This window comes from Dendrobates tinctorius, unplaced genomic scaffold (genome assembly GCF_039654945.1).
Source record: "Dendrobates tinctorius isolate UK_male_01 unplaced genomic scaffold, ASM3965494v1 ptg000216l, whole genome shotgun sequence".
NCBI classification, from domain to species: Eukaryota; Metazoa; Chordata; class Amphibia; order Anura; family Dendrobatidae; genus Dendrobates; species Dendrobates tinctorius.
Window position 1 is genome coordinate 74759 of NW_027361883.1, and position 24105 is coordinate 98863.

Here is a 24105-nt window from a genome sequence, read left to right on the forward strand (position 1 = left end):
CAACTATAACTGTAGTTATACAAAGCATTAACATAAATATACATTATACCTTTTATCCCTTAAGGTAATACACAGAATAGTGTAGTAATACCTGTGTGACACACACATATTGGTAATACACATGAACGTGTACCAGTAAAATACGAGAAAGAGATAAAAGATAGAAGAATAACATTTTCCATTCCCTTACAAATACATATGTGAAATACAATGCATGAAATAGGCCATCTCAGGCAGTTGCTGAAATGCCGTCATGAAAATACCGACTGTTATAATAGTCATTGAACAAAACTGTTGCCCTATAGCTGCATAAAATATATCCGTGTGTGCATAGGAAGACTGATCCAAATTGCCACCTACCCAGACAAGGATCTGAACTTTAAACTCTGTCTACATATATTAACCAGCTGCATTAAATTGCACATGCAAAAAAGAATGCAATACTTATGCAATGCAGTGAAAGGGAAATTAATCAATGACAGAGCCTTTATTTCTGTGTGGATCACCGTACTGCCAAGTGCCGTCAGTGTATCACTAATACTTGCGCTTATAAGAGGGGTCCAATACCCCATTGCGTGTACATATTGCCTGAATCTGCGCCTCTCAAAAAATGCAATGCCAAGTGAGCTGAACCTTCTGACCCTGACGCGCGTATCGCGAGTGCTTCTTCCTTAGCTTAATTGGTGGAATAGTAAAAATGATCATTGGTCTTGGACTGTAGCGACCATTTTTATATTTATACAAAAGCAGTAAAACCTGGGGGGGGGGGAAATTTCAATTTATCGAAATATTCATAGTGATGATCAGAGTAAAGTTAACGTGTCCTATTAATCATCCAGTAAATACAGTAAAAAAAATTTTGAAAGTGTAGAATTGCCAATTTTTGATTTATCCCTCCTCCCCAAACTTAAAAAGGTGAAACATTGGGGTGCATACAACTTTTTTTTTATCAGTACATGGTAACTGATAAACAAGTCATTCCATTGCTCTGCTGATGGAAAAAGTTATGGCCCTCAGATTATGGTGACCCAAAACAAACGTTATTTTCTTACAAAAAGAAAAAATGGAAAAGGAAAAAAAATATATTTTTTTTCTTCCTGTACTTAAATGTATTGAAAAGCAAAAAAAAGACCATGCTAATATTTATAATGCAAAATAAAAGTCCCAGGAAGTGCAAAAAAGACCCAACCACTTGTGGTGATATCAGAGAGAGGTGAAATTATGGCTGCAAGTTCTAACCTGACTGTGACTTTAAAGACCCAAACTGACATCTTCACAGATCTCTATGAAGCTGGCAATTTTGGTCACTAAACCTGGGGTCAAACCAAAATTTACATCTGTGATTAAAAGCACACAAGTGTACGCAGGATATGTTTGGCTGAAACTGGTCTAAAAGAATATTTTGAAACAACTGCTGGCTTCTGTCTATTCTATACCGTATCTGTGGGTGAGGAAGACAAAGTCAACTAGGTGACAGGTCCATCTACTTAGACCCAATTTGGATGGCGCTTCCCAAAACACTTTCTTTTTAATTTTGCACAATTTCGTAGATATATTATTACTGGTGTAACTGTGAGTGATGCATCAGTCTCTTCTTCTCTTCGAATAAAAATCTTGGCGCTTGGTGGATCTTGTTCTTGGTGCTATTTTGAAGTCCCCCCCCCCCAAAATTTTACCAAAATGCTTGAATGGGAAAAAGTGATGGTGGAGCGTCATAAACTGGGCCAAAGTTGATATTTTTTGTAATTATGAAATTCTGCCTCTAGTAACCAGGTCCAAAATGTGAAGGGAGATGGAGAATTTAGAGTGGCCATAGAATTGTCCTTCTGAGCCGCTGAGCAGACAAGTCAACTTCAATGGAGCAGAGATGTCTGCCTATCTGGCTCTAATTTTCTAATTTTAAGAATATATGTGATGTATACCGAATATAGCTACTTTTAATTTGAGGAAATCCTTGTAATAGTCTTACGTCTGCTCCTTAACCCCTTAGGATGACAACCGTGTAAGAAAAGCTTCAATTCAAGAAGAAAAGATGTGAAATGTCACAATGCTTCCCAAAGACTCAAAATCTTCTAGATTGCTTTATGATGAGATTTGCACTTAAAAGAAGCTGGAATCACCATTAAATGCTAAAATCCCAACATATCTATCTGACAGATGTCCTCTTACCAAGAAAAGCTCCTCCATCCATTTAACAAGATTACATAACATGACATTGGCTAAGACTACAGACCCTTTAACCTCCTCAGGTAGCCAACAAAAATCCCATAAACTAAATCCGATCTGCTCCTTAGGACACCGGTCGTGGGCTTGAGACCGGAATGATCTGAAGGGAAATGCTGTGAAATAATCTTGTATGGGAAGATGTCAGCGTCGCTCATCTCTTCTTTGATGTTGTGATTCTAGGTAATGGCAGAAGTATCAGACAAAATGAGTCTTCTATTGGATTTATTTACTCATATTCGGTCAATACATGGACTTAATTGCCGGGCACAGCAGGAGCCGGAAAACTATGGGGAACACTGGGTGCAGGTAATAATGACGATACAATCACCTGTCAAGCAAGCATTATAGGACCCATATTATAGGATATATACAGTACAAGGCCAATATTATCAATTTATCTAAATGGGCTTTAAAGGGAACCTGTCAAACGTTTACAGCCCTAAACAATGTATAAGATGAGCAAGTTGATCCCTTTATGACTCCAAAGTGATGATCCAGCAGTGAGAAATCACATTTTGAAGTTCTGTAGTTCTTCACCCCAGGAGTCGAGTTGCCACAGTGGAATTGCCTCCCTCACAGGGAGTAATGTCATGCCTGGGAGCAAGGAGGGGTCCCCTTACAAGGTGTCGGTAGCAGAGAAGTCAAGCAAAACCTGGGGAGTGGAGCTGTGATTAAACTCGCCCCAGAGCTGAGCGCTAGGAACCGGATACCGGAGTCCGTGGTTGTTCCCGGCAGCCAAATCTGGAGAGCAGGGGACTGCAGGTCTCCTGGCCCATTCTAATACCTGGCGGCACAGCAGCATACTGGAGCCTGGAGTCGACACAAAGGAGCAGCACCTGTGATGGGCTTGAGCTGCCTGCCATGCGGGCAACAATTTGTTTTTAAACAGAGAGACAGCAGCAGGAGGGTGAGCTGTTAGGCAGTGAGGAAAAAGGGAGGACAACGCCGAAGGAAGGCCTCCATACCTACCTGGCCAGGTGTATCCAAAATTGCTTCCAGGCTACCCGGCTTTCCATTACGATCTGTTACCAGTGCCCCGGTCTGTACTATCAACCATCAAGTAAAGGAAAAGAAAACTACAGCCCTTGTGTCCTCCAGTGATCTCTTGCGCCCTGAGTCCTGCACCACAAGGTACACAAAGCCTGACATAAATGGAACCGGTAGCTCTGGGGTCCCGCTACACCTGTGCGGAGCACAACCATCCCTGCTGTGTCACCAGCAGCCCCAGCGGTCTCCTTTCGCGTCTTCCATTCATTGCTGAACACCACAGGTGCGTCACGTTAAATCCCATATACATATTCCCTATTTTACGGCACTGCCATGGCCATTGAGTGGGACCACGGCCCGTGACTTCCCCAAAGAACTTCCCAGCCTGGTTCCGAGTACCCCACGGCCCTGGTGGGCGTGTCATGTGTATATGCATCTGGTGTGCGAAGGAAGATGCACTTACAGCTCCTCAGCCTCACGCTGTATGCATTGTCTAGCACCACTCTCCCTTAGGTGATTGACAGTTCATTGATTTGGATACTCAACAGTAAAAACAGCGTGAGGCTGAGGAGCTGTAAAATGCTTTGTCGTACCACAATGCACCTCCAGACACATAAATACAGAATTTCAAAATGCCAATTCTCTCTGCTGGAGCATAACTTTTGGGTTCAACTTGCTAATTTTTTTTAAAGGGAAATACAGGCATACAAATATTTTGGGGATATAGAAGGTTCTGACAAGTTCCCATTGAGTCGTAGTGTTCAGCCCCATAGTTCCTCTGCAGCATTATTTTTGCAGCACCCTAATGTCACTGCATTGTTCTTATATTGTATTTTACATATACAGTGGGGAAAAAAAGTATTTAGTCAGTCAGCAATAGTGCAAGTTCCACCACTTAAAAAGATGAGAGGCGTCTGTAATTTACATCATAGGTAGACCTCAACTATGGGAGACAAACTGAGAAAAAAAAATCCAGAAAATCACATTGTCTGTTGTTTTTTTTTCATTTTATTTGCATATTATGGTGGAAAATAAGTATTTGGTCAGAAACAAAATTTCATCTCAATACTTTGTGATATATCCTTTGTTGGCAATGACAGAGGTCAGACGTTTTCTGTAAGTCTTCACAAGGTTGCCACACACTGTTGTTGGTATGTTGGCCCATTCCTCCATGCAGATCTCCTCTAGAGCAGTGATGTTTTTGGCTTTTCGCTTGGCAACACGGACTTTCAACTCCCTCCAAAGGTTTTCTATAGGGTTGAGATCTGGAGACTGGCTAGGCCACTCCAGGACCTTGAAATGCTTCTTACGAAGCCACTCCTTCGTTGCCCTGGCGGTGTGCTTTGGATCATTGTCATGTTGAAAGACCCAGCCACGTTTCATCTTCAATGCCCTTGCTGATGGAAGGAGGTTTGCACTCAAAATCTCACGATACATGGCCCCATTCATTCTTTCATGTACCCGGATCAGTCGTCCTGGCCCCTTTGCAGAGAAACAGCCCCAAAGCATGATGTTTCCACCACCATGCTTTACAGTAGGTATGGTGTTTGATGGATGCAACTCAGTATTCTTTTTCCTCCAAACACGACAAGTTGTGTTTCTACCAAACAGTTCCAGTTTGGTTTCATCAGACCATAGGACATTCTCCCAAAACTCCTCTGAATCATCCAAATGCTCTCTAGCAAACTTCAGACGGGCCCGGACATGTACAGGCTTAAGCAGTGGGACACGTCTGGCACTGCAGGATCTGAGTCCATGGTGGCGTAGTGTGTTACTTATGGTAGGCCTTGTTACATTGGTCCCAGCACTCTGCAGTTCATTCACTAGGTCCCCCCGCGTGGTTCTGGGATTTTTGCTCACCGTTCTTGTGATCATTCTGACCCCACGGGGTGGGATTTTGCGTGGAGCACCAGATCGAGGGAGATTATCAGTGGTCTTGTATGTCTTCCATTTTCTAATTATTGCTCCCACAGTTGATTTCTTCACTCCAAGCTGGTTGGCTATTGCAGATTCAGTCTTCCCAGCCTGGTGCAGGGCTACAATTTTGTTTCTGGTGTCCTTTGACAGCTCTTTGGTCTTCACCATAGTGGAGTTTGGAGTCAGACTGTTTGAGGGTGTGCACAGGTGTCTTTTTATACTGATAACAAGTTTAAACAGGTGCCATTACTACAGGCAATGAGTGGAGGAAAGAGGAGACTCTTAAAGAAGAAGTTACAGGTCTGTGAGAGCCAGAAATCTTGATTGCTTGTTTCTGACCAAATACTTATTTTCCACCATAATATGCAAATAAAATGAAAAAAAACAGACAATGTGATTTTCTGGATTTTTTTTTTTCCTCAGTTTGTCTCCCATAGTTGAGGTCTACCTATGATGTAAATTACAGACGCCTCTCATCTTTTTAAGTGGTGGAACTTGCACTATTGCTGACTGACTAAATACTTTTTTTCCCCACTGTAGATGACATCTTTATATGTGTAAGGTGCCATAGACCGGTAGTCGTGGGCGAGCCCCTGTTCCATGATGCCCTAGCATTTTACAGGAAAATCATGTTCCAGTCCCAGTGTGCCGTCATGTGTATGGCGCGTTTCTCACTTGTGGGCCGGAGGCCTGCACGGTCTTCCATTACATAGTATTAATGAGACTTCCTGAAGTTGGAGAACTCAAGGCACACCCACACACAGATCCGGGGACACGTGGTTCGTTCCAATACATAAAAGTTAACTGGACAGTTCAAGTTCAACAGATTGTAACACGCAGTTTTAGACACAGCTCTCTCCATTTCTTGTTTCCATAGTACAGTACATTTCCAACATCTTTCCGTTGTATCTGGACTATCCCGACTTTAACAGGTCTTTTCAGCCACAGGGATTTCCTGTCCAGTTCCGTAGTATTGGCGAGATTTGTTAGTCTTCCCACACATGGTTCCATTTGCCTTTGTACGGAAGGGTTAAGGCATTCTCCTTGGCATCTGTACTGAGTCTTGGGCTACGGACATTGCAGGAATGTCGGCAGGGAATTTTGTAATGCCTCATACCACCCTGAACTACATGTGGTAGTGCTTGCTTTCAAGCCAATGCACCTTGAACTTGACCTTGTCACTGTCATTCACAAACTCTATGGCTATCTGATCTACTGTCAAGAAGTGCTCTGCTTTTACTGGAACCCACCTCCCAGTATGGGCTAGTCCCAAAAATTAGGACCAGATACAGGGGCCTAATACCTATATCATCCAATGCTGTACATTACTCACACTAGGCATTACCTTTACAGTACTTCTAGATCAGTAACATTACCGATGCACACTACATCCTATAACACTATGCACGGAGCATATTATACCTACCATGGCTATCAATTCATTATAACAGTGACCAATACTATGTCTATGGTTTCCCAGTAGTATCTGTGACCAAATCTGAATATGTGCCACTAAATGCCAGCCTGATTTTGTGGGCCACTTATGCACATTTTCACCTTCTATAAAACCTACTAATCTAAACCTTTTATGTGACAAAGTATCAAAAAACTTTGGAATAAATTATCATTTTTCATGATCTTTCCCGATCCAATCTAGGACGTACCTCCTCAATAGATGATGGTCAGAATAATTTGACAAGACTGGTCCCTCACAAGTATAGGGCATGTTCAGGCCAAAGGTTCTGGATAGCTGGGGGATGGATTGCCTAAAAATTAAATAAATCCTACTCATCTGCTGTGCTGTCATCCTCCTGAACCCAGTGTAGGCCGATCCACTGTGTGCAACTGTACTGGAAGCGATGACATAGTTGAACCCGCGGGAGGACCACTGCAGCCAATCACAGGTGAATTGAACTGCAAATCATTGATGTTTTTCTGATGAAACACTGTTGAAGTCACCAGACTAATATCGACTATTACAAGTCATAGCAGAACAGTCCTCTGGCTGGTTAAACTCGGACATCAATGCATCCAGTGCCGGCAAAGACCAAAGAACGGCCCTGGATACATGAGGATGACAACTAGGGAGTATGATCACTCCAAGCCTCCGGTAACTAACGCCTTTTGCCTAGATGACTCGTTTAATAATTCAATATAGTGCTGTCATTTTGTTCAGACCTTCAATAGACTTTGTAATAGGGCTAATTCCACAAGTTTGGCTGCTTGCCCTGTTGGCATGAGCTGACTCACATGAAGGAGAAAGACCCAAGATGAGTCAATGAGCTCTTGGCTGGTCAATGGCCGGCTCGGAGCTGCCAGGAGCACGGTAGGCTTCTCTAAGCTGAAGAGGCATGATGTTCAGGGAGAAAAGGATTACGGTGTGGAATGTCAAATGCTCTGGGAAAGTTTTCTAAACACTTTATGGAGTTTGTGCAACATTGCATGGTTGATATCCAGGAGAGGTACAAGGAGACAGAAGGGGATTATGAAACAAGCAGATTACTGAGATAAACGGTCGTCTGAACAGGTTCAAACGATTACACAGCTGTTCTATCGAGCTTCCATGGCCGGCGCACAGTAGGCTGTTTGATTTGACTAATTCTGTATTTATGAGTGTACTAAATTATACCATGGTGGGACTGGCTGCTTGTAAAAGGGTCTGAGATGGTGAGGCTGGTTATCCTACTGTAAGGGGTCAAATATAGGTGAGCATAAGCATCTCTGGAGGGGAGTTTTCTACTTAAAGAGGTTCTAACTTTTGGCCACTCTTTTATAAAGGTCTCTTGACAAGTAGATTGCAAAGTGTCCCACGGATCCAAAGTGATTGCTTGTTATCTGTGGTCCTATGGTATTTCATTTTTCAGCAGCACCACCACAGGCTGTAGGAAACATTACACAGCACTCATTTATATCACTGTTATGACGTGTGTAATGCAGGAATGAATGGATCCTCCAGAGTCCGAGATGCTCTACGCAACCGATCTTCACTCTGGCCAAGAGATGAGGACTCTCCTTTATTAACTTAGAATTTCATAGATTAGAGTGGGGGGCTTTTCTAGAAACCGACCGTTAATTTTGTCATGACTGATAGCTGCAACCTTGAAGTTCTTCACTTTCTACCATTCATGGTTAGTCGAGGGTCTGGTAGCGTAAAAGACTCCAGTGCTGTTGGACGTTCCACATAATGCTAACATATAGCAGTAGTAGTATTCTAAGGATTTATTTGTAAAGTCTTATTCTGCGTAGACTGGACTACGATAAGCCCATGTTCACAATTCATTTCTGTATAGGCCCCTTTACACGAAAGTTCATCCCAACTCTGTCCTGATATGTTCATTCTTTTGTTCTCCTAAAATATTCCATCTCTCTCTCTCTCTCTGATAGTATTTTGTTGTGAATTCTCTTACTTCTGAATCAGGGCTCCATCTGGTGGTTATTGTGGGTAGTGGAGCTGGCTGGATTGACAGAGGTCTGTCACCTGACGATGACGATTGGAAATCTGGCGTTACTGATTGGGAGTATTTAAGTGTGCAGGCTTCCCTAAATTATTGCTGGTGATTAGTTCTTCCTGTGCAACCTGAGGTCTGCTGTCTTCTGCCTGATCCTGCATTTTTAAGCTAAGTTGTTCATTTGCTAATCCTTTGCTCTTGATCTAGTTTTGCCTCTTACGGCTTTGCTGTGCGGGTTCAGCGTGCTCTCTGCTGGGGCTGTGCTGGACCCCGGTCCATATGTTACAGCTTGCGTCAGTTTGTTCAGTCCCCTGTTATATTAGTCTCTTTTGCTTTGCTGCCAGTTTGCACCAGAATGCTGATATAGTGGGGGAGAGGTCGTGAGACCTCAGTCTTTTTTGTACATCAGATGTGTTGGATTTTTTAGGGTTTTTGCGTGATTGCAGACAGTGTCTTTCCTTTCCTATCCTATCTAGACAGTTTGGACCCCATCATTTGCTCAGTCTATTTTCTGCCTGTGTTTGTCCCTCATCTGGTCTCACTGACAATATATTTGGGGGGTATCTATTTCTTTGGGGTTCTACTCCGGGGCAGTTTAGATTTCTCCTTTCTTGATTCAGGCTTAGTTAGCTCTCTGGTTGTGTCGAGGCGTCTAGGGCATCATAGGTACGCTCCACGGCTACTGTTAGTTGTGTTAGCGAATTGCAGACCCCTAATCCTAAGTTACCAACCTTTCTGATTTCCTGGTGGCCTAGTCTATTCCTGCCATCCTCCTCGGCGACCTCTTCATAACAGTAGTTTTAGAGCTCGGCCATGTCCTTTTCATTGTCCTAGCTGTAAGACCGCTGGCTGCAGCAGGAACCTCTCCTCTCTGACCTGGCTGTATTAGGACAAAAGATCACTGCATTCAGCAGAGTGTGGCAGCCTCTTTCCACTTTCGCCATTGCAAAGACACAATGATATTGCCAAATGATTGTGTATGTGACGCGCCCCAGAGGCCATGGGGTACTCCGCGCAGGGCCCATTAACTTCAATGGGAAATGTCAGTGGCAAGAACCCAGTCCATGGCCTCAGGCTGTAAGGTAAGAGGTTGAGTTGAATGGGGATTAAGTTTATGTAGTGATTTGTGACGCCACCTGAGGGATCTGATCTCCCTTTCTATCCTGCTCCCGCTCTAAGCTACGCTCCGCCCACCTCCCAGCACTCTGTGTTCCAAGCAGGGAGCCATAAAGGGTGCTCTGCTATACTACTAGTGTGTGTGGGGTGTGGGTGTTGGAATCTGGTCGGGTGCACTCACCTTACCTTGTTGTGGGGTACCACACCTCTGGTTGAGGTGTAGTACCTCTGTGGTGAATGGATCCTCAGGGGCACCACATATGAAGAAATCAGGAGATGGCTGATTGCGGATTCATCCAACAGCTATATATAACGCATGGGCGCCTTAAGTCTGACTCTTACAGGAACTGCAGCAAGGACTAAAACCAGGCTACCACTCGGGCCCCTGCGGATGAACCTGTGCACATTAGTTTTTGGCATCCTATGGTCTCCTTGACAAGTCGTGGACACCAGGGAAGCCCTCAGCCGCTAGCAATTTCAGTCTTACACTTTCAGATTTTGCATTGTATTTCACAAAGTAGTAGAAAGTGGCCAATATTCCCAGAAGCTAAAAGGTCCAGTGAAATATGTTAGTGATGGGGTGAATAATATTGTTAGTCCATTACAGATAAATGGCCTATAGATTTTATGCTTATATATGTGAGGAATATGATGCAAAAGAAAAGCATTCTTTGAGAACAGACCAGGAGATGCTGGAGAGCGGTCATATCCCTTTCTTCGTATATAAGCACAGGGGGATGTAGATAAATCAGTCAGTTTTTAAAACAGTATCTTGTTCCCGAGTTTCTGGACTACAAGAAAACATTTGAGCAGTCCATGCTCCAGCCTTGGCTGGTGGTTAGAGATGAGCGACTTATAGTCAAGTGGAATTTAATTCTATTCGAATTTTACCAAAAGCTTCATTCACCAAAATGCAGATATTGTTTGTAATTTATTTTTGCATGGATACAGCACAACGGCGGCCACTGAACCAAGAAGAACTATCATAGTGTTTAAAATGAAAAGAAATCCTTCTACTCCCCTCACTGCTCATCGCTCCGGCCTCTCCGCTTCTCACCATCATTGCCAGTTCTAATTGCCATCGCGATCGCCGACTACCTGGACCACTTTAGCTAGGCTGAGACTTCTTTTCAGATTTCTTTTCCGATGATGACCCCCTTGCTACATTAGTGATTATGCTACAATTCTCTAAGCGAGTCTACCAAATTTTGGCAACAATTGTGAACACTATGACCTCAAAACCCAGCCAGGAAATTCGTTACTTCATTGCTGGAGTTGAATATTTTAGACTGCACATCTGCCTGGCCAGGGCCAAACCTTTTGCAGCTTTGAAGAAGGGGAATACATGGATGATAATTCTCATCAATTCCTTTTTGGGCAGATAGATAAATTAATGCTCACCGTCCTCAGCCAAAGAATGTAGCTTGGTGACATTTCGTTCTACTGCAGACAGAATAGAAGGGAGAGGCTCCTGCTGCAGCTAATTGTCTTACAGCTGTGAGCTGGTAGGAAGATGCAGAGCAAGCGTTAACCAGGGGTTTAATTTAACAGGTATTCTCCTCGCAGGGAGAAAACGGGGATAACAGTATAAAGGAACACAGGGTAGGTAACTCAGGGAAGTGGGTGTGAAGAATAGGGTAGGAAGTTCAAGATTAGCAAATTTATCAGTCCAACGACATCAGAATGCGGTTTGTTCAGGATGTGGATGTTAGCGCAAAAGCAGTGGTGCATAAGGCTGTGTGCACACGCTGCGGATTTTGCTGCGGTTCCGCAGCGGTTTTGGCCGCTGCGGACCCGCAGCAGTTTGTGCTGCGGTGTACAGTACAATGATTCCCTATGGGAATCAAAAACCGCAGTGCAGACGGTGCGGAATTTTCCGCGCGGATTATCTGCGGTTTTCAATCCGCAGAAAGAATTGACATGTCAATTCTTTCTGCGGATTCTCCTGCGGTTTGCCATCTCCTCCATTGAGGAGATGAAAAACCGCAGGGCAAAACCGCAGAGCAATCCGCAGGTAGAACCGCAGGTCTTTTGACCTGCGGTTTCACCTGCGGATTGTACAAAATCCGCGCGGATGAATCCGCACCTTTTCCGCAGCGTGTGCACACAGCCTTAGGGGTCTGGTATGCTCCTGGAAAAGATGGCGTCCTGGATCCTGGTGGTGATTCCTCATGGTACGGTGTAGTCCTGGAAAAGATGAGGTCTTGGCTCCTGGCGTCGACGGTGATTCTTTGTGGTCTGGTTGGTGATCGGTGTGTCAGGAAACGACGAGCCGGACAGAGCGGTCTTTCCCTCTGTCAGCGTACAGAGACAACGAGCGACTCAATTCAGGTACAAAGGGAAATCCCTCACAGCGGGTGTCCCAATTCTCCCGTCAGTGCGTGCGCGCGCTTATGTCCTGACTGGGCGTCCTGTCACTCATGGTCAGCGGGGACCAGGTACATCGTTGTCGGCAGTCTGTTAGCAACTTTTAGCCTCTGCTGGTTTAGGCCTGCTCTGGCAGTTGGCTTTTCTACAGAAGACCTGACACTGCCCTCCTGCGCGCTGCACGTTCCCGCGGAAGCTCACTGATTTCCCACGTGCTGTGGCCCTTTTATCTTAGCCACACACCCTATTCCTAGGTACAGAGGTTAGTCCGGGGCCTTAAGGTTTCCCCCATGAAGCCTGGGTGACGGCCCCGACAGTTCCGGACCCGTCACGGAGTAGGTAGGCCTGATCCGGGTCCTCTCCTTACACAGCTACACACAGAATGAGGAGGACATGGCTGCGATCCCGAGACAAATCAATTTGTTAAATATTTCTCTATTTTAATTGTAATGAGACTAGAAAAGATCAGAAAGAGAGAAAAAGTGTGTGTGCATCTAAATTTTTTTTTTTTCCTACATTCACTGTTGCTTTGAATTGAATTTTTTTTAATTATCCCTTTGTCCCAATTGAATATAGGTAGGCCAGCAACTTCTTAGACTTTGATGGGATCTATTAAGAATGTTTCCCTTACTATTAATAATGACCCGGTGAGCCCCCCAATTGATCACTTGTACTTACAAATCCATTTTCTTTCTGCTTGCCCCCCCTTTTATTGCATCCAGGCTTGTACTGGCCCACGGGCGAACAGGAGAATCCACCGGTGGGCCCTTGTGCAAGAGTGTACCACCACCCTCTTATATGAGTAGTACTTGGCACTATGTACTGGAATCTGTTGTGAGTTCATTTTTCCCTTCACCAGTGAGGTCTGATGAACTCCCTCTTCTGGCGAAGGAAGGTAGTGAGGCTGATTACCAAACAGCTGAGCAGGTAGATGATGACTGGGTCACAGGAACTGATAACTGGATATAAGGCAGCCGACGCCCTGCTGCCTTGCTGGTGATTTTCCTGCTGGATTCTTGGAGACTAGTCTGATTTCTGCTTCTCAAAGCTAAATTTTGCTCTGCTTTTTGTACTCTTTAGTTCTGGTTTTGTTTGCCTTGTTTTTTGGAGTTCAGCCATCCCCGGCCGGGGGTGAGCTGAATTCCATTTTTGTCTCTGATCTGTTGATCTCTGGCTCTGTCTTCAGAATATACCTGAGTGCTGATATAGTCTTTTTGAAGCCTAGCGTCTTCAGGGCCTGTTTTTCCTATAGGTCTGTTGGTTCATTTTTGGATAGGGTTTTTGCGGATTGCAGACAGCAGCTTTTCTATCCTGTTCTATTTAGTTAGCTTGGGCCCCATCATTTGCTCAACCTATCTTTCTATCTGTGTTAGTGTTTTTCATCTTGCTTCACAGTCATATGTTGGGGGCTGCCTATTGCTTTGGGGTCTGCTCTGGGGCAGTTTAGGTTTCCCCTTTCTGTCTTTAGGCTGATTTAGTTCTCCGGCCATGATCGAGGGGTCTAGGGCACCGTAGGAACCCCCCACTGCTACTGCTAGTTGTTGTGGATAGGTTCAGGGGTCTGCAATCCGATAACTTCCAACTTCTCTGGTTTTCTGGACTTAGCTATTATTTTTGTTTTTTCCTCCTTCTGTGACGCATCATATCAGGAATCACTATGCGCACATAAAGTAGAGGCGGCATCTTATTCATCTAACAATCTGCTTAGTTCATTGTTATATAGATTTGTTATCGAGGATAATGTTACATTTGCATGTAGCTTAAAAATGGGGCCCTGGAGTCTGACACTGGTGGCATCTCTGTATCATTCATTGCAATCCGCTTTCCCCTCTGGGGGCTGGTAATGCTCCCCTATAGATGTAGAGAAGGCTTTAAAATGAGGAAATCAAAAATAAGGTCTCAATTTGGTGACGTTTTAGCAGTCATGTTGGGTTCATGGATGATGAGCTCTAAAACTTCTACCAGTAATGCAATGGAGATTTTATAAATGTCTTCTGCAAGATCAAAAGGTTCACAAACAAAGATCTGTAAAACCAATGTCCAATATTTCAGTGCAAACCCGCCACCGTGTTAACAGGTAGCCAGGGAGGGCCGGCTCTGCCTTGGGAGCCATAAGTCACTTTCTTAGGTTTCAATGCTATCAGGTTCCGGTGCTAAAAAGAGGCGACATTTGCGCACAGTTAAACTACAGGTGTAAATTTTTCCAAGGAAAGCGCTTTATTGCGTCCGCCGGGTCTGTTAATGGGGCTTCATTTGGTTACCTGATCAATGTGCACGGTTGCAGAACAATACAGTAAAAATGACATATGGGACAAAATGAGCAAAAAGTCGGGTCACAGAGGAAGAAGCCGGCTTCATAAATGCATGCTGACACTTGTATGTGAAGGAGAAATTTGTGGCACCTTGTAAGTTGCACTAAACAGCGAAGATTTATAGGATATAATACAATGACCATCTCTGGATGAGGAAGAAAAATCCCAGAAATGTATAATACCGATCAGTGGTCAGAGGGCTGATAATGCAAGTGGATCGCCCTCACCCAGGGCGGCGGGGTACTCGGAGCCGGGCCCGTTGGTTTCAATGGGAGATGTCACGGCAGCTGTGACCCAGTCCGTAGCCCTGGGCGTCCATTGTAAAAGGGGAATGGTTGAACGTGTGGATGATGATTAAAGTTTGAGTGAATGATTCGTGACGCCACCTGTGGTGTTCGGCCAAGAAGATGTTAAGCCGACGCTGCAGACAGATCCTCTGGGACAGATGGTGTGGTGCAGCAATGATGTTGTGGCCCTCCACAGGTAGGGCAGTAGTCCCAGGGCAGTATAGATGAAGAGAGGGGAGAGACGTAGATGGTGCAGTGCCAGGCACAGATGTAGCAGTGCTTAATGTTTTGACACCGGAATAAGTGGAGGACACCAGGGCATGTAGTTCCAAAGCTTTACTCAGTCTGTGATGGTACAGGTGCCTGCATCCATGCCGTGCCCTCCGGGTCAGGAGCTCAGCCAACCTCCAGGCAAGATGAAGTACTCCCTTCCAACACTCCGCCAACATGTGCCTTTTCTGAACGTCTCCCTATTTGCGCCTATAGTAAAGTACTCTCAGAACTGAGTTACACTGGAGTTCCTCCTGTCAGATGTTCCTATGAACTCTACTTGTACGGCAGACAGCTGTAGCCTGCTTCGGGGACTCCTTGCTACTAAGTCCGGCTCACTCACGTTGCTGTTGTGCCCCCAAGTCTTGTGTGGGAATAAAGTGGTGACAACTTCTATTCCTCTGGTGTCTGCTGCAGGACCATTAGTATCCATACAACCTTGGGGACCGGACCCCGGCCATGCGCTGTGAACTTGGGAAGGGTTCTCCTCTAACCCTAATCCTCAGTCCTCCTCTTCTCCTTACGTTCCATTCAAAACTATCTTTCTTATAAAGAGTCAGGCTTTCCATCAATGTCTCTTTCCTGTGCCAGCAGACCCAGGTCACTGAGGTCCGCTGCAGCACTTCCTTCGTCCATCCCACTCCGGGGATCTTCTCTCTCCTTCTGACCCTGTCAGACTGACTGAATCCTAAACTCCTCCCAATCTTTTGGTGCAGACTAAGCTCCACCCACCTCCCAGGACTCTTTGCGTTCCAAGCAGGGAGCCACCAAAGGGTGCTTTGCTACACTACTATGTTGTGTGGGATGCAGGTGTTGGCGTGTGGTCAGGTGTCTCCACCTTACCTGGATGGTGGGGTACCACACCTCAGGAGGAGGTGCAGTACCTCTGTGGCGACTGAACCCTCAGGGGCGCCACACACGGTGCTCGCAATCATGTGGGGCTGAAGATACCACCATTAGTAGAGTAAAACCTGGGCACAATTTGTTTAAGATCTTATGGTCAGTGAGGTCCGCTCTCTCCCTCCTGTAGAGTGTAAGCTTTTAAGGTCAGTGGGGTCCTCGCTCTCCTGTAGACTGTAAGCTCTTATGGTCAGTGGGGTCCTCTCTCTCTCCTGTAGGGTGTAAGCTCTTATGGTCAGTGGGGTCCTCTCTCTCCTGTAGAGTGTACGCTCTTATGGTCAGCGTGGTCCTCTCTCTCCTGTAGGGTGTAAGCTCTTATGGTCAGTGGGGTCCTCTCCTGTAGGGTGTAAGCTCTTATGGTCAGTGGGGTCCTCTCCTGTAGGGTGTAAGCTCTTATGGTCAGCGTGGTCCTCTCTCTCCTGTAGGGTGTAAGCTCTTATGGTCAGCGGGCTCTCTTTCTCTCTAGGGGCATGTCCAGGGTTGGGTATAAGAGTCCATGATATATCAGGATGATATATGACAAGGATGACTGACAGATGACTAGAGAGAGAGAGTAAGATGGATGGCAAGAGAGTGAGACTAATAAGAGAGCAAAAGAGAGGACAATGCTTGCTACAAGAGCTTACATTCTCCAAAAGAGAGCTGACACTGCTAGTCATAAGTCCATCCATGGAGGAGGAAGAGAAACTGCATATAATACTGGGGTGAAGAAGAAAGTCCAGCGGCCATAGCAGCAAAATGTCAGTGCCTGCCATAGACTAAGAGGAGACTGATATGTCATGGACTTCTATACCCCACCCTGGACATGTCATTGTCATCTTGTCAACTCAATTCAAATGACCTTTATTAGCAGGACTAAGTACATGTTAGCATTGCCAAAGAAAATGGTAAAAATAGGGGGACAGGGGTAGGGGTGCATATAGAGGTCCAGGATATATTAGGCTCCTTTTAGAGGATGGCGGCAACTCCAGGGTTGGATATAGGAGTCCATGTCGTATCAGGCTCTTAGTCGGGGGATAGTGACATGTGTAGTAGAATCATAGAATCATAGAGTTGGAAGGGACCTCCTGGGCCATCTGGTCCAACCCCCTGCTCAAAGCAGGATTTGCTAAATCATCCCAGTCAGATGTCTGTCCAGCCTCTGTTTGAAGACTTCCATTGAAGGAGAACTCACCACTTCTCGTGGCAGCCTGTTCCACTCATTGATCACTCTAACTGTCAAAAAGTTTTTTCTAATATCTAAGGCTAGTTTCACACTAGCGCTTTTGAGCGCAGCGACGGCCTGCGCACGGCCGCCGCTAAGCCCCGCCCCTGCCGCGCCTCCGCCGATAGCTCCACCTACCGGCGCAAGACGCTGTATGCGTCCTGCGTCCCCTATCTTTATCACTGGGGGCGCAGGCCGTGCGCAGCATGCGTTTGGCGGCGCATGCGTCCTTTTGACGGTGCGCCGACCTGCGCCAAACGCAACCTGCTGCAGTTCGGTTGCGCTCGGCGCACCATCAAAAAGGCGCATGCGCCGCCAAATGCATACTGCGCACAGCCTGCGCCCCCAGTGACAAAGATAGGGAACGCAGGACGCATGCAGCGTCATGCGCCGGTAGGCGGAGCTACCGGCGGAGGCGCGGCAGGGGGCGGGGCTTAGCGGCAGCCATGCGCAAGCCGTCGCTGCGCTCAAAAGCGCTAGTGTGAAACTAGCCTAATCTGTGTCTCCTCCCATTCAGTTTCATCCCATTGCTTCTAGTCTTTCCTTGTGCAAATGAGAATAAAGATGATCCTTCTACAATGTGACAGCCCTTTAGATATTTGTAGACAGCTATTAAGTCTCCTCTCAGTCGTCTCTTTTGCAAACTAAACATTCCCAAATTCTGCAACCTTTCCTCATAAGACAGGGTTTGCAGACCGGTCACCATTCTGGTCGCTCTTTTCTGAACTTGCTCCAGTTTGTTGGTCTTTTTTAAAATGTGGTGCCCAAAACTGGACACAATATTCCAGATGAGGTCTGACCAAAGAATAGTAGAGGGAAATAATGACTTCACGTGATCTAGACTGTATGCTTCTGTTAATACATCCTAGAATTGCATTTGCCTTTTTTGCTGCTGCATCACACTGTTGACTCATATTCAGTCTGTGATCTATTAGTATACCCAAGTCTTTTTCACATGTGCTGTCACTTAGCCCTATTCCTCCCATTCTATATATGCTTTTTTCATTTTTATTGCCCAGATGTAGTACTTTGCATTTCTCCCTGTTAAAAACCGTTCTGTTGGTTGCTGCCCACTTCTCCAGTTTATTTATCTTTTTGAATCCTCTCTCTCTCTTTTCTAGTATTAGCTATCCCTCCTAGCTTTGTGTCATCAGCAAATTTAATCAGTTTACCCTCAATTCCTTCATCTAAATCGTTGATAAAGATGTTGAACAATACAGGGCCCGGGACAGAGCCATGTGGTACCCCACTTGAGACATTCTTCCAACTGGATGTGCAGCCATTTACGACCACTCTTTGGGTCCGATCACTAAGCCAGTTATGAATCCACCTAACAGTTGCCTTGTCCATTCCATACTTAGTCATTTTTTCAATAAGGATTGTATGAGAGACTTTGTCAAATGCTTTGCTGAAGTCAAGATATACTATATCTACAGCATTTCCTTGATCCACCCAATCAGTGGTTCCATCATAGAAGGAAATTAAGTTAGTCTGACATGACTTACTAGTTACAAACCCATGCTGACTCTGTTTAATCACTTCATTCTTATCCAGGTACTGACATACATGTTGGTTAATAATTTGTTCAAAGATCTTTCCTGGTATAGAAGTCAGACTCACCGGCCTATAGTTGGCTGGGTCCACCTTCTTCCCCTTTTTGAAGATAGGAACAACATTTGCTCTTCTCCAGTCTTCTGGCACTTCTCCTGTTCTCCAAGAATTTTCAAAGATTATGGAGAGGGGTTCAAACATTTCTTCTGCTATCGCCTTCAGCACTCTGGGGTGTAATTCATCTTGACCTGGAGACTTGAATTCATTTAGGTTAGCTAAGTGTTTCCTCACTATCTTTCTGTTTATAGATATCCTGGATTCTTCTATTCCCTTAATAGGACAGTGAAGAACAGTTGATGTTACATTTCCTTTCTGAGAGAAAACAGATGCAAAATAGGAATTTAAAAGTTCAGCCTTCTCAACATCCTGTCTTACCATTTCATCATTTTCATCCTGTAAAAATCCTATAGCATCTTTGACTTTTCTTTTACTTTTGACATATCCCCAAAATCCTTTATTATTGCTTTTGACATCTCTTGCAAGCCTCAATTCATTTTCAGCTTTAGCTAATCTGATTTGTGCCCTGCAGGTTCTGCAGACAGCATTATATTCTTCTTTAGATATGCCTCCCTCTTTCCATTTTATAAACATTTTTTTCTTCCTTTTTAGCATGTGCTTAAGTTCTGTGTTCATCCATCCTGGTTTCCTTAAATGCTTCCTATTCTTCCCTCTTTTCGGAATTGTTAACAACTGTGCTTTGAGAATTTCATCTTTCAAGATTTCCCATCCTTCCTGGACATTTTTGTCTTTAAGGATATCCAGCCATTGGATCCCTCCAATTCTCTTTCTGAATCCCTTAAAATCTGCCTTTCTGAAATCTAACCTTGACGTCTGAGTCTTCACAGGTCTTCCGCCTCTAGTTATCCAAAATTCTAAAATAGCATGGTCGCTACCTCCTAGGGTCCCAGCCACTTTTACCTCCTCAACCATTTCCTCCCTGTTTATAAGGATTAGATCCAAGGTAGCAGTTCCCCTTGTTTTCTCCCTTGCCTTTTGGAAGATAAAGTTGTCAGCAAGAGAGGATAAGAATTTCCTTGACCTGTTAGTTTTGCCTGAGAGAGATTCCCAACAAATGTCTGGATAGTTGAAATCTCCCATGACAACTATGTCATATTTTTTGGAGAACTTGGCCATTTGATGCATAAAGAGTTCATCCATATCTTCAGCTTGCACAGGCGGCCTGTAGTAAATGCCTACAATGGTGTCCTTTCCATTGTTCTGTCCTTGTATTCTTACCCAAACAGTTTCCACAGAACTCCCAGTCTCTGAAGCTTCAATCTCTGTGCAGATATACGCATTTCTAACATACAATGCGACACCTCCTCCTCGTTTATCAAGTCTGTGTCTTGCAAATAAGTTGTATCCTTCTAGCCTTGTATTCCAATCATGTGTATTGTCCCACCAAGTTTCAGTGATTCCAATGACATCATATTTCTTTTCCTGTGTTAGTAGTTCCAATTCTCCTTGTTTGTTGCCCATGCAGGTACGCGGGATTCAGTGACGAGATGGGAGCCGGAGTGAACTGAGAATGATATATATATCTCTAAGGGGCTATCTCGAGCAACCAACAAGCTAATAAGTTATCCTCGCAGGGATCAGAACAATAATACACAGGTAAGACGATAATAACTACCCAGTCAGAACCAGTAACTATGAGGCCGTGGTATGGCCGACTACGGGTCCAGGAACTACGTTTGATCAACTCCACGTATCACTTTTCCTCCTCTGGGCCCAGCCGACGAGGAGTTGACGTAAGCTTCTGGCGTTCCTACGCCCAGGTGCAGCGTGGGCACAACAGGCCCCTGAAGAGTTCCTCTGCGTTGTGGAATGGCGGTGGCTGGGGCCCTGGACGTGTAGGCCGCTGCCGCGGGCTGGAGTCGGGTGGCCGTGGGTGGCGGCAGGCGGATTGGAATCGGGCAGTGGAGGCCGCGGGTGGCATCGGGCAGGCCGGAGTCTCGGGTTGGAATTGGGCAGTGGCAGCCGTGGGTGGCAGCGGGCTGGAGTGATGGGAGCGGGGGGCGGTCGTTTGGTCGGCGTCCCTCGGCTGGGCTCCTTGGTGCTGCCCAGTCTCTCTCTGGTTGTCGCTCATTCCTTCTGGCTCTGGCTCTCTGGCACCACCTAGGCTTCCTGCTCCTTCTCTCCCGCTCTGAGTCCCCCTGCTGGCGTTCCCAGTTCTTTTATATCAGCTCTGCCCCCACTCCTTCTAGAACTGTCTCTGATCAGTCCTCTAATTATGTCCCCCAGAAACAGTTTCCCTAGGAACCTTGGTGACAGTCTCCTTGGTTCCGGTCCGGTTACACAGTGGGGACTCTTCCCCCCCCTACACTTGTCCAGGGTGAGGTATAGAAGTCCATGACATATAAGGCTCCTCTTAGTCTGTGGCAGGCACTGACATATTCTGCTGCTAAGAGGAGCCTGATATATCATGGACTTCTGGACCACTATATGCACCCTACTTTTACCATTTGCTTTGGCAATGCTAACATGTACTTAGTCCTGCTAATAAAGCTCACTCGAATTGAATTGACAAGATGAAAATGACATGTCCAGGGTGGAGTATAGAAGTGTGGCGCCCCTGAGGGTTCAGTCGCCACAGAGGTACTTCACCTCCTCCTGAGGTGTGGTACCCCACCATTCAGGTAAGGTGGAGACACCTGACCATACTCCAACACCTGCATCCCACACAACATAGTAGTGTAGCAAAGCACCTTTGATGGCTCCCTGCTTGGAACACGAAGAGTGCTGGGAGGTGGGTGGCGCTTAGTCTGCACAAGAGGGCGGGAGATTATTAGTACTAGGTCAGTCTGAGAGGAGATCCCCTGAGTGGGAAGGATGGAAGGAGGTGCTGCAGCAGTCTCCTGTGACCTGGAGCTGCAGGCACTGGAAAGTGATATAGAAAGCCTGATTCTCCATAAGGAAGAAAGATTTGTACAGAACGTAAGGAGAAGAGGAGAACTAAGGACTAGGGTCAGAGCAGAACCCTTCCTCAAGTTCTAAGCGCAAGGCCGGGGTCCGGTCCCCGAGGTTGTATGGATACTAATGGTCCTGCAGCAGACACCGGAGGAATAGAAGTTGTCACCACATTATTACCACACAAGACTTGGGGTACAACAGCAACGTGAGTGAGCCGGGACTTAGTAGCAAGGAGTCCACGAAGCAGGCTACAGCTGTCTGCCGTACAAGTAGAGTTCAAAGGAACATCTTAAAGGAGGAACATGGGTTTAACACACAACCACAAGTACTTCATTACTAACGCTAGAAAGGAGACGTTCAGAAAAGGCATATGTTGGCGGAGTGTTGGAACGGAGTACTTCATCTTGCCTGGAGGTTGGCTGAGCCCCTGACCTGGAGGATACAGCACCAAGGTGGGAACCTGTATGCACAACAGACTGTGAGTAAAGCTTTGGAACTACATGCCCTGGTGTCCTCAGCTTATTCCTGTGCCAACCCACTCAGCACTGCTACATCTCTGTGCTTAACACTGCACCATTACGCTCTCCTCACTAGCTCTACATCTACACTGCCCTGGGACTACAGCCCTACCTGTGGAGGGCCACAACATCATTGCTGCACCACACCATCTGTCCCAGAGGATCTGTCTGCAGCGTCGGCTTAACATCTTCTTGGCCGAACACCACAGGTGGCGTCACGTATCATCCACTTATAAACTTTAATCAGCCACGCTTAACACCATCCCTTTTACATGGGTGCCCAGGGCCACGGACCGGGTCACCGCCGCTGTGACAACTCCCATTGAAACCAACGGGCCCGGTACCCAGTACCCCACTGCCCTGGCGGGCAACCCAGAAGTCCATTATGTCCGTCTCTCTCTCGTTATCCATCTCTCTATTTCGTCATCCATCTCTCTCTCATCATGCGTCTCTCCTCTCTCTCGTCATCTGTCTCTCGTCATCCTTCTCTCTCCTCTCTTCTCTCTCTCGTTATCCATCTCTCGTCATCCGTCTCTCGTCATCCGTCTCTCTCTCATCTTCCATCTCCCTCCCTCTCTTTTAGAGATCTTTTCAAAGATCCACTCTTTTCTTGTATCCAGTTTTTTACCTTCTGCATGGTACAGAAACTAACTCCAGATCCAATCTTGATTTCTTTAGGGTTGATCAGTGTTACCTGTTGATTCAGTTGCTGCTCTTGATTGGTCTTGAAGCTGTGCGATTAAAAATTATATACAGTATATACAGTGAGTAATGCATGTGTTTTTGATTTCTGTTCCATGTTGTCTGAATACCGTATGTCCAAAGATACATAATCGATAATCAGTTGTGTAACTATCATTCCCACAGATTTGGGTATTCATGGACCATGCTGAGATCAGTTTCACATATTTTGTGAAATATTGTTTTTGCTCAGGTAACAAAACTGTCTATCCGCCAGGTCCCATGTCATGAGATGACAACCTCATACATACCTATGAGTTCTAAGCTGAGATCAGGAGACCCGGTGGTCAGGACAATATTCAGATCAGAGCACAATGTTTCATAGATGTTTGAAACCATCCATAATTATTCAGGTGTCTTATGATATTGCCAGCATTGTTGCTATTGAGGTTGCAGAAGTTTTATTTTTGACCAAACCAGGGAACCCATAGAGCTTCCATGTAGTTTACATTAGGTGAGCCTACTCGGGACCAGGTTTCTACAGTCCTCCACCACATATTTACTGGTCCTCTCTGTTAGACCGTTTCAGATTCTGACACCATCACATTTGGCACATTGAATCCTGATGCGTTTAGATGCTTCAAAAAGTCAGGATCCAGGACCCAAGAGTAAGGACTGGGAGCAAAACGTAGGAATCTCCTGTCAGATATGGATAGACTTTGGGGGATAGATTGATTCAGGAGTCTGATCTGTTCTAGGGTCTAAATTTATTTTGTACTCTAGTATTACGCATAAATTGATTTTTATGTCCGGTCTGAGATTTGAATTTATTTTGAGGTCTGAATTGGGGTTTGGATGACTTTTGGAGTCTGGTTTGTGGTCTGAATACATTTTGATGTCTAAATTAATTTATGGGTCTGGAAAGGGTTCTACATTATGTTTGTAGTTTGGGCCAAGTCATGAATTAATTTGAGGTTCTGCAATCTGTAATGTCAATTTGCATGACCCTTTTCACAAAAGATGTATGTAAGAAGGTGGAGGTGTTGCCCACGTCCCCCCCCCCCATGATGACATGTATATTGTTGCAATTCATTATGACATTTTAATGATTAATAATCTGTAATGATAATGAAAGGTGTTCTGCCCGCTACAGATAGTTGATAGGAAAAAGTAGAATTAAAGATTGGGACTAACCCAGAGTGGGAGTGGTTAAAGTAAAATAGGGGAAGGCAGATAGGGCCTAGCTTCCAGCTAGAGCAGACCTTGGGTCTGATTAGTTAGCAGAACTACATGAATTGGGTGTACCTAAAGTGAGCAGATATCGAGTCAATGGATACCATGATTCAG

The 24105-nt window shown here is 45.4% G+C and overlaps 1 long non-coding RNA gene across 3 annotated transcripts in view; it reads left to right on the plus strand.

Moving 5' to 3' along the window:
* The window catches only part of LOC141058860 (uncharacterized), an 88142-nt gene that overhangs the window by 11924 nt on the left and 52113 nt on the right, over window positions 1–24105 (plus strand). The window contains exons 3-5 of one of the 3 annotated variants that reach the window (XR_012222338.1): window positions 1991–2532; window positions 20130–20260; window positions 22756–22841. This is a non-coding gene — a long non-coding RNA (uncharacterized lncRNA). The remainder of the gene's footprint in view (window positions 1–1990; window positions 2533–20129; window positions 20261–22755; window positions 22842–24105) is intronic. The other 2 variants (XR_012222339.1, XR_012222337.1) reach the window with 2 other exon arrangements.